The sequence below is a fragment of the Rhipicephalus microplus genome, unplaced genomic scaffold (genome assembly GCF_043290135.1).
Source record: "Rhipicephalus microplus isolate Deutch F79 unplaced genomic scaffold, USDA_Rmic scaffold_308, whole genome shotgun sequence".
Lineage (NCBI taxonomy): Eukaryota > Metazoa > Arthropoda > Arachnida > Ixodida > Ixodidae > Rhipicephalus > Rhipicephalus microplus.
This window is the reverse complement of record NW_027464877.1, coordinates 2,182-10,000: the sequence shown is the minus strand read 5'-3', so window position 1 is coordinate 10,000 and position 7,819 is coordinate 2,182. Positions and strand designations below refer to the sequence as shown.

Below are 7,819 nucleotides of genomic sequence, written 5' to 3'. Positions count from 1 at the left end.
CGAACCGCAAACGTCGGGCGCAGCCTCCTCACCTCCCTGCGCTTTGCGCGCGAACGTTCCCTGTTCGCGCGGCAAAGCCTGGAGGAGGCACGGCCCCGCAGCGTGTTCGAGCGCCCGGTCTACGGGACACCCTGCTTACTTCGAGGGCAACAAGCGCAACGCAAGGCTGCGATCTCGCGCACTTTGCGCACGGCTGGAGAAGCTTTGCTGGCCGGCTTTCGCTCCTCGTGTTTACCGTGCGTTAAAGTTGCGCGTCCGTGGCTCTCGCAGCTCTTGCGCGCCCGGTCGCAGAGAGGAGTACGCAACCTCGACCGCACTTTCCCTGCAGGCTTCCTTCCGACTCGAAGTCCTGCGGCGGTCTCAACGAGGTGCCACATCCTCAATGCAGTCGGTCGCCCCCGTTTCGGTTGGGCTCTGGCACGACGGTCGCCACCGTCTCGCCCTTGAGTGGCCGCTGTTGGCGCTCGCTGTGAGGTGTTCAGCGTGCTGTCCGTGTTGCCGACGCGGTCAAAACGAGTCGACGGCTCACGTTCCCTTGTGCGCCGAAGGCTCTCTTGATATGTGATCCGACCCTCAGACAGACGAAGCCAAGGGAAGACCCAAGGCCGCAATGTGCGTTCAAAGAATCAGTGCTCAGTGTGTCCTGCAATTCACACCAAGTCTCGCAGCTGGCTGCGTTCTTCATCGACCCGAGAACCGAGTGATCCACCGCTTAGAGTCGTGAAAAAGTGTTTGTTCAATTCCGTACAGTCAAAACCAAACGTTTCTGGCACTCGGCCAAACAGTGGCCAAGAAGGGCGCTTTTCAGCGCACGCTTGGACTCCAAAACTCTGCCGCGCCTTTTTCGGCTGCCGCAAATCGAGCAAACGGTGTGTTTCGGACGGCGTTTCGCTTTCGCTACTTGCGAGTGCTTTCGTGGTCCACCCCTCTATAAATACTCGGGAGGCGTCGAAGCCGGTTCTCCAAGCCGGACCCGTAGGTATCGTTGTGTGCTCGCTCTCATTGGCCCGCCTAACCAGAAAATGCCTGCGGTACACCCATTTGGATAAGAGTGCACGCAGATGCGGGCCTCGACGGCTACACATTTCCTCGGGCGGCCGCCTCCCGGCCTCCGTGGAGCGCGGGATGCACGGTCCCATCGACAAGCCTCTCCCGTTTTTACCGTGGCGTCGCGGTTCACCACGGCAGGCGGGTCGGTCTCCTCCGCATAAAAAGGGGGACCCCCGCTTTTTGTTCCACGAAATCGCACAAGCTTTTTTCGCATCCACGGTTTGCCACCGCACACCAAAATGCCGATCCGGCTGCCTACTTTAGCCAACAGGTGGAGCCAGGCGCGCCGTACTTGCGCGGCACTTCCCACGTCCACCGAAGTCGGTGCCAAGGACCACTTTCGGCGCCGGAGCCGCGTACGAGCCTACTCGAGGCGGAAGAACGAAGCCAGCAAGGGCCTGGCCGCAAGTGCGTTCAATTGTCGGGACGTCCAAGTCCCTCGTTCTTCCGTGCTTCCTCTTTCGGCAAGTCGTTGCGGCACCTTCCCAAAGCGCGCAGACCCGCTAATCGCGACGAGCGCGACGTGGCCGTGCCGCCTTTCCCTCGGCAGCAAGCAAAACGCCTGGCAACGTCGACGCTCCCCTAACCGCGATCTCGCACCGTGTTTCGTGTGGCGAATTCAAAAGCCGGCCGGCGCTGCTGCAACCATTACGGTCGGTACGCATACGCCGCGGAGGGCGGGACGGTCATCGGAGCGTGCGGTTCCTCCATCGAGTACTGCGCACCTCGGCCGTCGCATCGCCGTGCCATGACCGGCCGCGCGTCAACGCGAACCGGTGCCAGCGAGATCCCTCGCCTGCAAGAACCGACCGGCAGCCTCCGTCACCCGAGGACGCGGAGGCGCTTGCCGCGGACGGCGGGACGGTATGCACTGGTGCACAGCGGACCCGTCACATCGCCAGTTCCTTGACCGACCGCCGACGCTTGTGCCGTTCCTCTCGTACTTGGCAGTCGCCGCGCGATTGTCGGGTCTCGTTCTTGCACGCTCGAACGGTCGGGAGGGCACTCGGCTGGCGTTTCGGGAACGCGCAGCCTCGCCTTCTACCGACGTAACCACGACTCGCCGTTCGCGCTCCGCCGCTCCTGTTTACAGTACTAGGCGGTCCCGCAGCGGTCGGGTCGCGCATTTCGAGCGCTTCGAGCCACGGTGCAGTGGCGGGTCGAAAGCCGACCTATGAGTGCGTTGCGCCGTTTGTACCCGCGTCCGCCACCTGGCCGACCGTCCAAGGTCGCGGTGTTGGCGTCCGCTGGGCGCAACAATTTGTCACGGGGTGCCGCTCCACATTCAGGCAGCCCCGTGGGGAAAAGCCGACCCCGCGTCCAAACGGGGTCAGCGGCAGAAAGTGTCGGGCGCAGACGCAGCTGAGGCGCTCACCCTTCACAATCCGTTAATGATCCTTCCGCAGGTTCACCTACGGAAACCTTGTTACGACTTTTACTTCCTCTAAATGATCAAGTTTGGTCATCTTTCCAACAGACCGGCGCAACCGAAAGGCCGCGCCGGACATCGGTCCGAAGACCTCACTAAATCATTCAATCGGTAGTAGCGACGGGCGGTGTGTACAAAGGGCAGGGACGTAATCAACGCGAGCTTATGACTCGCGCTTACTGGGAATTCCTCGTTCAAGGGGAACAATTGCAAGCCCCTATCCCAATCACGAAAGAAGTTCCACGGGTTACCCAGTCTTTTCAGACAGGGATAAAGACACGCTGCTTCCTTCAGTGTAGCGCGCGTGCGGCCCCGGACATCTAAGGGCATCACAGACCTGTTATTGCTCTGTTTCGTGCGGCTAGGAGCCGCTTGTCCCTCTAAGAAGGTTGTAAGGTGCTGGGAACCCCGCACCTATTTAATAGGCTAGAGTCTCGTTCGTTATCGGAATTAACCAGACAAATCGCTCCACCAACTAAGAACGGCCATGCACCACCATCCACCGAATCAAGAAAGAGCTCTCAATCTGTCAATCCTCCCAGTGTCCGGGCCGGGTAAGTTTTCCCGTGTTGAGTCAAATTAAGCCGCAGGCTCCACTCCTGGTGGTGCCCTTCCGTCAATTCCTTTAAGTTTCAGCTTTGCAACCATACTTCCCCCGGAACCCAAATACTTTGGTTTCCCGGAAGCTGCCCGCCGAGTCATTTGAGTAACTCAGGCGGATCGCTGGTTGGCATCGTTTATGGTCAGAACTAGGGCGGTATCTGATCGCCTTCGAACCTCTGACTTTCGTTCTTGATCAATGAAAACATTCTTGGCAAATGCTTTCGCAGTAGTTCGTCTTGCGACGGTCCAAGAATTTCACCTCTAGCGCCGCAATACGAATGCCCCCGTCCGTCCCTCTTAATCATTACCTCGTATTCCAAAAACCAACAGAACAGAAACGAGGTCTTGTTCTATTATTCCATGCAAGTTTATTCAGGCGACTCGCCTGCGTTGAGCACTCTAATTTTTTCAAAGTAAAAGCACCGGCCATCTCGAGGCACACAATGAAGTGCACCAAGAAAGAACCGGCATGATGTTCAGTCCGAGCCGTCGCATCGGGTAGATGCACTACTCGTCTGGAACTGAGATCCAACTACGAGCTTTTTAACCGCAGCAGCTTTAGTATACGCTATTGGAGCTGGAATTACCGCGGCTGCTGGCACCAGACTTGCCCTCCAATTGATCCTCGTTAAAGGATTTAGAGTGTACTCATTTCAATTACGGGGCCTCAAAAGAGTCCCGTATTGTTATTTTTCGTCACTACCTCCCCGTGCCGGGAGTGGGTAATTTGCGCGCCTGCTGCCTTCCTTGGATGTGGTAGCCGTTTCTCAGGCTCCCTCTCCGGAATCGAACCCTGATTCTCCGTTACCCGTAACAACCATGGTAAGCAAGTAACCTACCATCGAAAGTTGATAAGGCAGACACTTGAAAGAAACGTCGCCGGCTCGTGGCCATGCGATCAGCACAAAGTTATCCAGAGTCACCACACAATACGGGCCGAAACCCGATCGATCTTGGTCTAATAAAAGCACCCGTTACCCAAAGGGCTCCAGGCTCACTGCATGTATTAGCTCTAGAATTGCCACAGTTATCCAAGTAGGAAGAAACGATCTAAGGAACCATAACTGATTTAATGAGCCATTCGCGGTTTCGCCTTATTTCGGCATGTACTTAGACATGCATGGCTTAATCTTTGAGACAAGCATATGATTACTGGCAGGATCAACCAGGTAATCGTTCGACTGCGCGTCCGTCCTCGCCTTCGGCGGGCCGGACGCAGTCTGTGTGCGGCGGAGGCCACCTTCAGGCGCCCCAACACGCTTATTTTGCACTCCGAGATGACGGCGTTCGAGCTCGCTACGGCACAACCTTCCCGAAAGACGAGTGGGAGCCGTGCGGCAAGAAGCACGTTCATGCTCGCTCTTTTTCGTTGCATCGACTCGGTCGCGCCGTGCGGGTTGCCCAAGCCCGCTGCACTGTCGGTGGACCGGCCGGAACTAGCAACGGAGCCGAGACTGCAAAGCCGCCAGACGACGGGTCACGCCCGCGTCTTCGGCGCTTTCGCATCTGAATCGCCCGAGGACGACACGGAACACACCTCGATATCGTGGTAAAACGGCACCGTCCGACAACCAGCCCCTAACGCATCAAGCGGATGAGGCTGCAGACGACTGCCGTGGATTCCCCTGGAGCAGACCCGAGGACACGCTTGACGAGGCCGAAGCCCGCCGCATATCAGACACCCGGTCGCTTTCGCGTACGCCGCTCACGAGAACCCCCACATAATAGCAGCGATAAGTACCCAGACCTCCTTGGGCACTAATACGAGCGTACTCGAGAAAATTTCACCGCGGGTGTGCCCCGAAACGTGTGGCACGTTGAGCGTGCCACAAGTCTACGTCGCTCTCAAACCCGCCGAGGTCGTAGAATTTGCGACCCTACTCACGAAATTCCCACCGAGGATACGGCCGCAAACGTACCGCACCTTGGGTAGGCCACGAGTTTGTGCAACACTACGCTGACGGCACAGCACCGAGGTCGTGCGCGCACGCACGGGAAAATTCCGCCGCGGTTTCTGCCGAAAACGTGAGGCACCACGACTCTCCGCAAGTTCGCGTCGACTGCGAAAGACCGAAGTCGTGAACGACGTGTCCGCTACTCGCCGCCGACACGCTGGACACCAAACGTACAACGACTCGACGGCGTCGTAGAGGCCCACGACGCGGTTTTCCTTAACGACGTCTCGGCGTGGCACCGACAGGTTAGAACGGCCGACCAACGTTCCCTGTCCGCCGTTCGGCTCAGTCGAAGGGCTCGGCGACTTCGGCAACGCTGCGAAGCCGCACGGTGACGCACGCCATGTCCCCATTTTTTTTTTTTTTTTTTCTTTCTGCGTCTGCCGGGGTGCCCCTATAATAGCAGCGATAAGCACCCAGACCGCCGTGGGTCGCTCGCCCCGGCTGACGTGGTTTTTCGTACTCCTGCGGCGGTCGCCGTCAAGCACGTCCAAATACGCTACTTTCGTGGGCGCATTCACGCTCTTTCGCTTCGCCGGAGTGCCAGCACTCACTCTGCCAAAAACGGCGAACATCCGAGCGGCGGTTCCCACTTTTGCGTCGGCGTCGCAAACCCCGCCCCGGCAGACGAGGTTTGCCGTACTCGTGCGACGGTGGCCGGCGGGCACGTCGAAAGACGCCGATATCGTGCGCGAATTGGCGCACCTTGGCTTCACCGGAGTGCCGCCACTGACTCCTCCAAAAACGGCGAAGATCCGAGCGGCGCTTCCCACTTTCGCATCGGCGTCCCGAACTCCGCCCCGGCTGACGCGGTTTACCGTACTCGTGCGACGGTCGCCGGCGAGCACGTGGAAAGACGCCGATATCGTGCCCGAATCGGCTCCGTTCGGCTTCGCCGGAGTGCCAGCACTGGCTCGGCGAAAGACGACGAACATCCGAGCGACGGTTCTCACTATTGCGTACGCGTCGCAAACCCCGCCCCGGCAGACGCACTTTGCCGTACTCGTGCGACGGTCGCCGGCGAGCACGTAGAAAGACGCCGATATCGTGCCGGAATCGGCCCCGTTTGGCTTCGCCGGAGTGCCAGCACTCACTCGGCCACAAACGGCGAACATCCGAGCGGCGGTTCCCACTTAGCCGTCGGCGTCCCGAACTCCGCCCCGGCAGACGCGGTTGCCGAGCTCGTGCGACTAGCGACCGCGAAGCCGTCTCGCGACGCCGCTTTCGTGCGCGGCTCCCACTGCGACCTGGGTCACCCGAGGTCGACGAGCAAGAAAGAATGTCGAAAAAAAATTTTTTTTTTTTTGCGTCTGCCGGGGTGCCCCTATAATAGCAGCGATAAGCACCCAGACCGCCATGGGTCGCTCGCCCCGGCTGACGTGGTTTTTCGTTTTCCTGCGGTGGTCGTCGTCAAGCACGTCCAAACACGCCACTTTCGTGGGCGCATTCGCGCTCTTTCGCTTCGCCGGAGTGCCAGCACTCACTCTGCCAAAAACGGCGAACATCCTAGTGGCGGTTCCCACTTTTGCGTCGGCGTCGCCAACCCCGCCCCGGCATACGCGGTTTGCCGTACTCGTGCGGCGGTGGCCGGCGGGCACGTCGAAAGACACCGATATCGTGCGCGAGTCGATGCTTCTTGGTCTCGCAGGAGGGCCGCCACTCACTCCTGCAAAAACGGCGAAGATCCGAGCGGCGCTTCCCACTTTTTCGTCGGCATCGCAAACCTCGCCCCGGCAGACGCGCTTTGCCGTACTCGTGCGACGGTCGCCGGCGAGCACGTCGAAATACGCCGATATCGTGCCCGAATCGACCCCGTTTCGCTTCGCCGGAGTGCCAGCACTCACTCGGCCAAAAACGGCGAACATCCGAGCAGCGGTACCCACTTAGCCGTCGGCATCCCGAACTCCGCGCCGGCTGACGCGGTTGCCGAGCTCGTGCGACTAGCGACCGCGAACGCGTCTCGCGACGCCGCTTTCGTGCGCGGCTCCCATTGCGACCTGGGTTACCCGAGCTCGACCAGCAAAAAAGAAGGTCGAAAAAAAATTTTTTTTTTCTGCGTCTGCCGGGGTGCCCCTATAATAGCAGCGATAAGCACCCAGACCGCCGTGGGTCGCTCGCCCCGGCTGACGTGGTTTTTCGTACTCCTGCAGCGGTCGCCGTCAAGCACGTCCAAATACGCCACTTTCGTGGGCGCTTTCGCGCTCTTTCGCGTCGCCGGTGTGCCAGCACTCACTCTGCCAAAAACGGCGAACATCCTAGTGGCGGTTCCCACTTTTGCGTCGGCGTCGCCAACCCCGCCCCGGCATACGCGGTTTGCCGTACTCGTGCGGCGGTGGCCGGCGGGCACGTCGAAAGACACCGATATCGTGCGCGAGTCGATGCTTCTTGGTCTCGCAGGAGGGCCGCCACTCACTCCTGCAAAAACGGCGAAGATCCGAGCGGCGCTTCCCACTTTTTCGTCGGCATCGCAAACCTCGCCCCGGCAGACGCGCTTTGCCGTACTCGTGCGACGGTCGCCGGCGAGCACGTCGAAATACGCCGATATCGTGCCCGAATCGGCCCCGTTTCGCTTCGCCGGAGTGCCAGCACTCACTCGGCCAAAAACGGCGAACATCCGAGCAGCGGTACCCACTTAGCCGTCGGCATCCCGAACTCCGCGCCGGCTGACGCGGTTGCCGAGCTCGTGCGACTAGCGACCGCGAACGCGTCTCGCGACGCCGCTTTCGTGCGCGGCTCCCATTGCGACCTGGGTTACCCGAGCTCGACCAGCAAAAAAGAAGGT

At 59.8% G+C, this 7,819-nt stretch overlaps 2 non-coding genes across 2 annotated transcripts; both read right to left on the bottom strand.

Annotated features, from left to right (window-relative positions):
• Window positions 1-567: 567 nt before the first annotated feature.
• Window positions 568-720, bottom strand: LOC142793572 (5.8S ribosomal RNA). The gene has a single exon (XR_012891647.1). It is a non-coding gene; the product is annotated as a 5.8S ribosomal RNA (ribosomal RNA).
• A 1,719-nt stretch (window positions 721-2,439) lies between these two features.
• On the bottom strand, window positions 2,440-4,254 carry LOC142793575 (small subunit ribosomal RNA). Its single transcript, XR_012891650.1, has one exon. It is a non-coding gene; the product is annotated as a small subunit ribosomal RNA (ribosomal RNA).
• Between the last annotated feature and the right edge of the window lie 3,565 nt (window positions 4,255-7,819).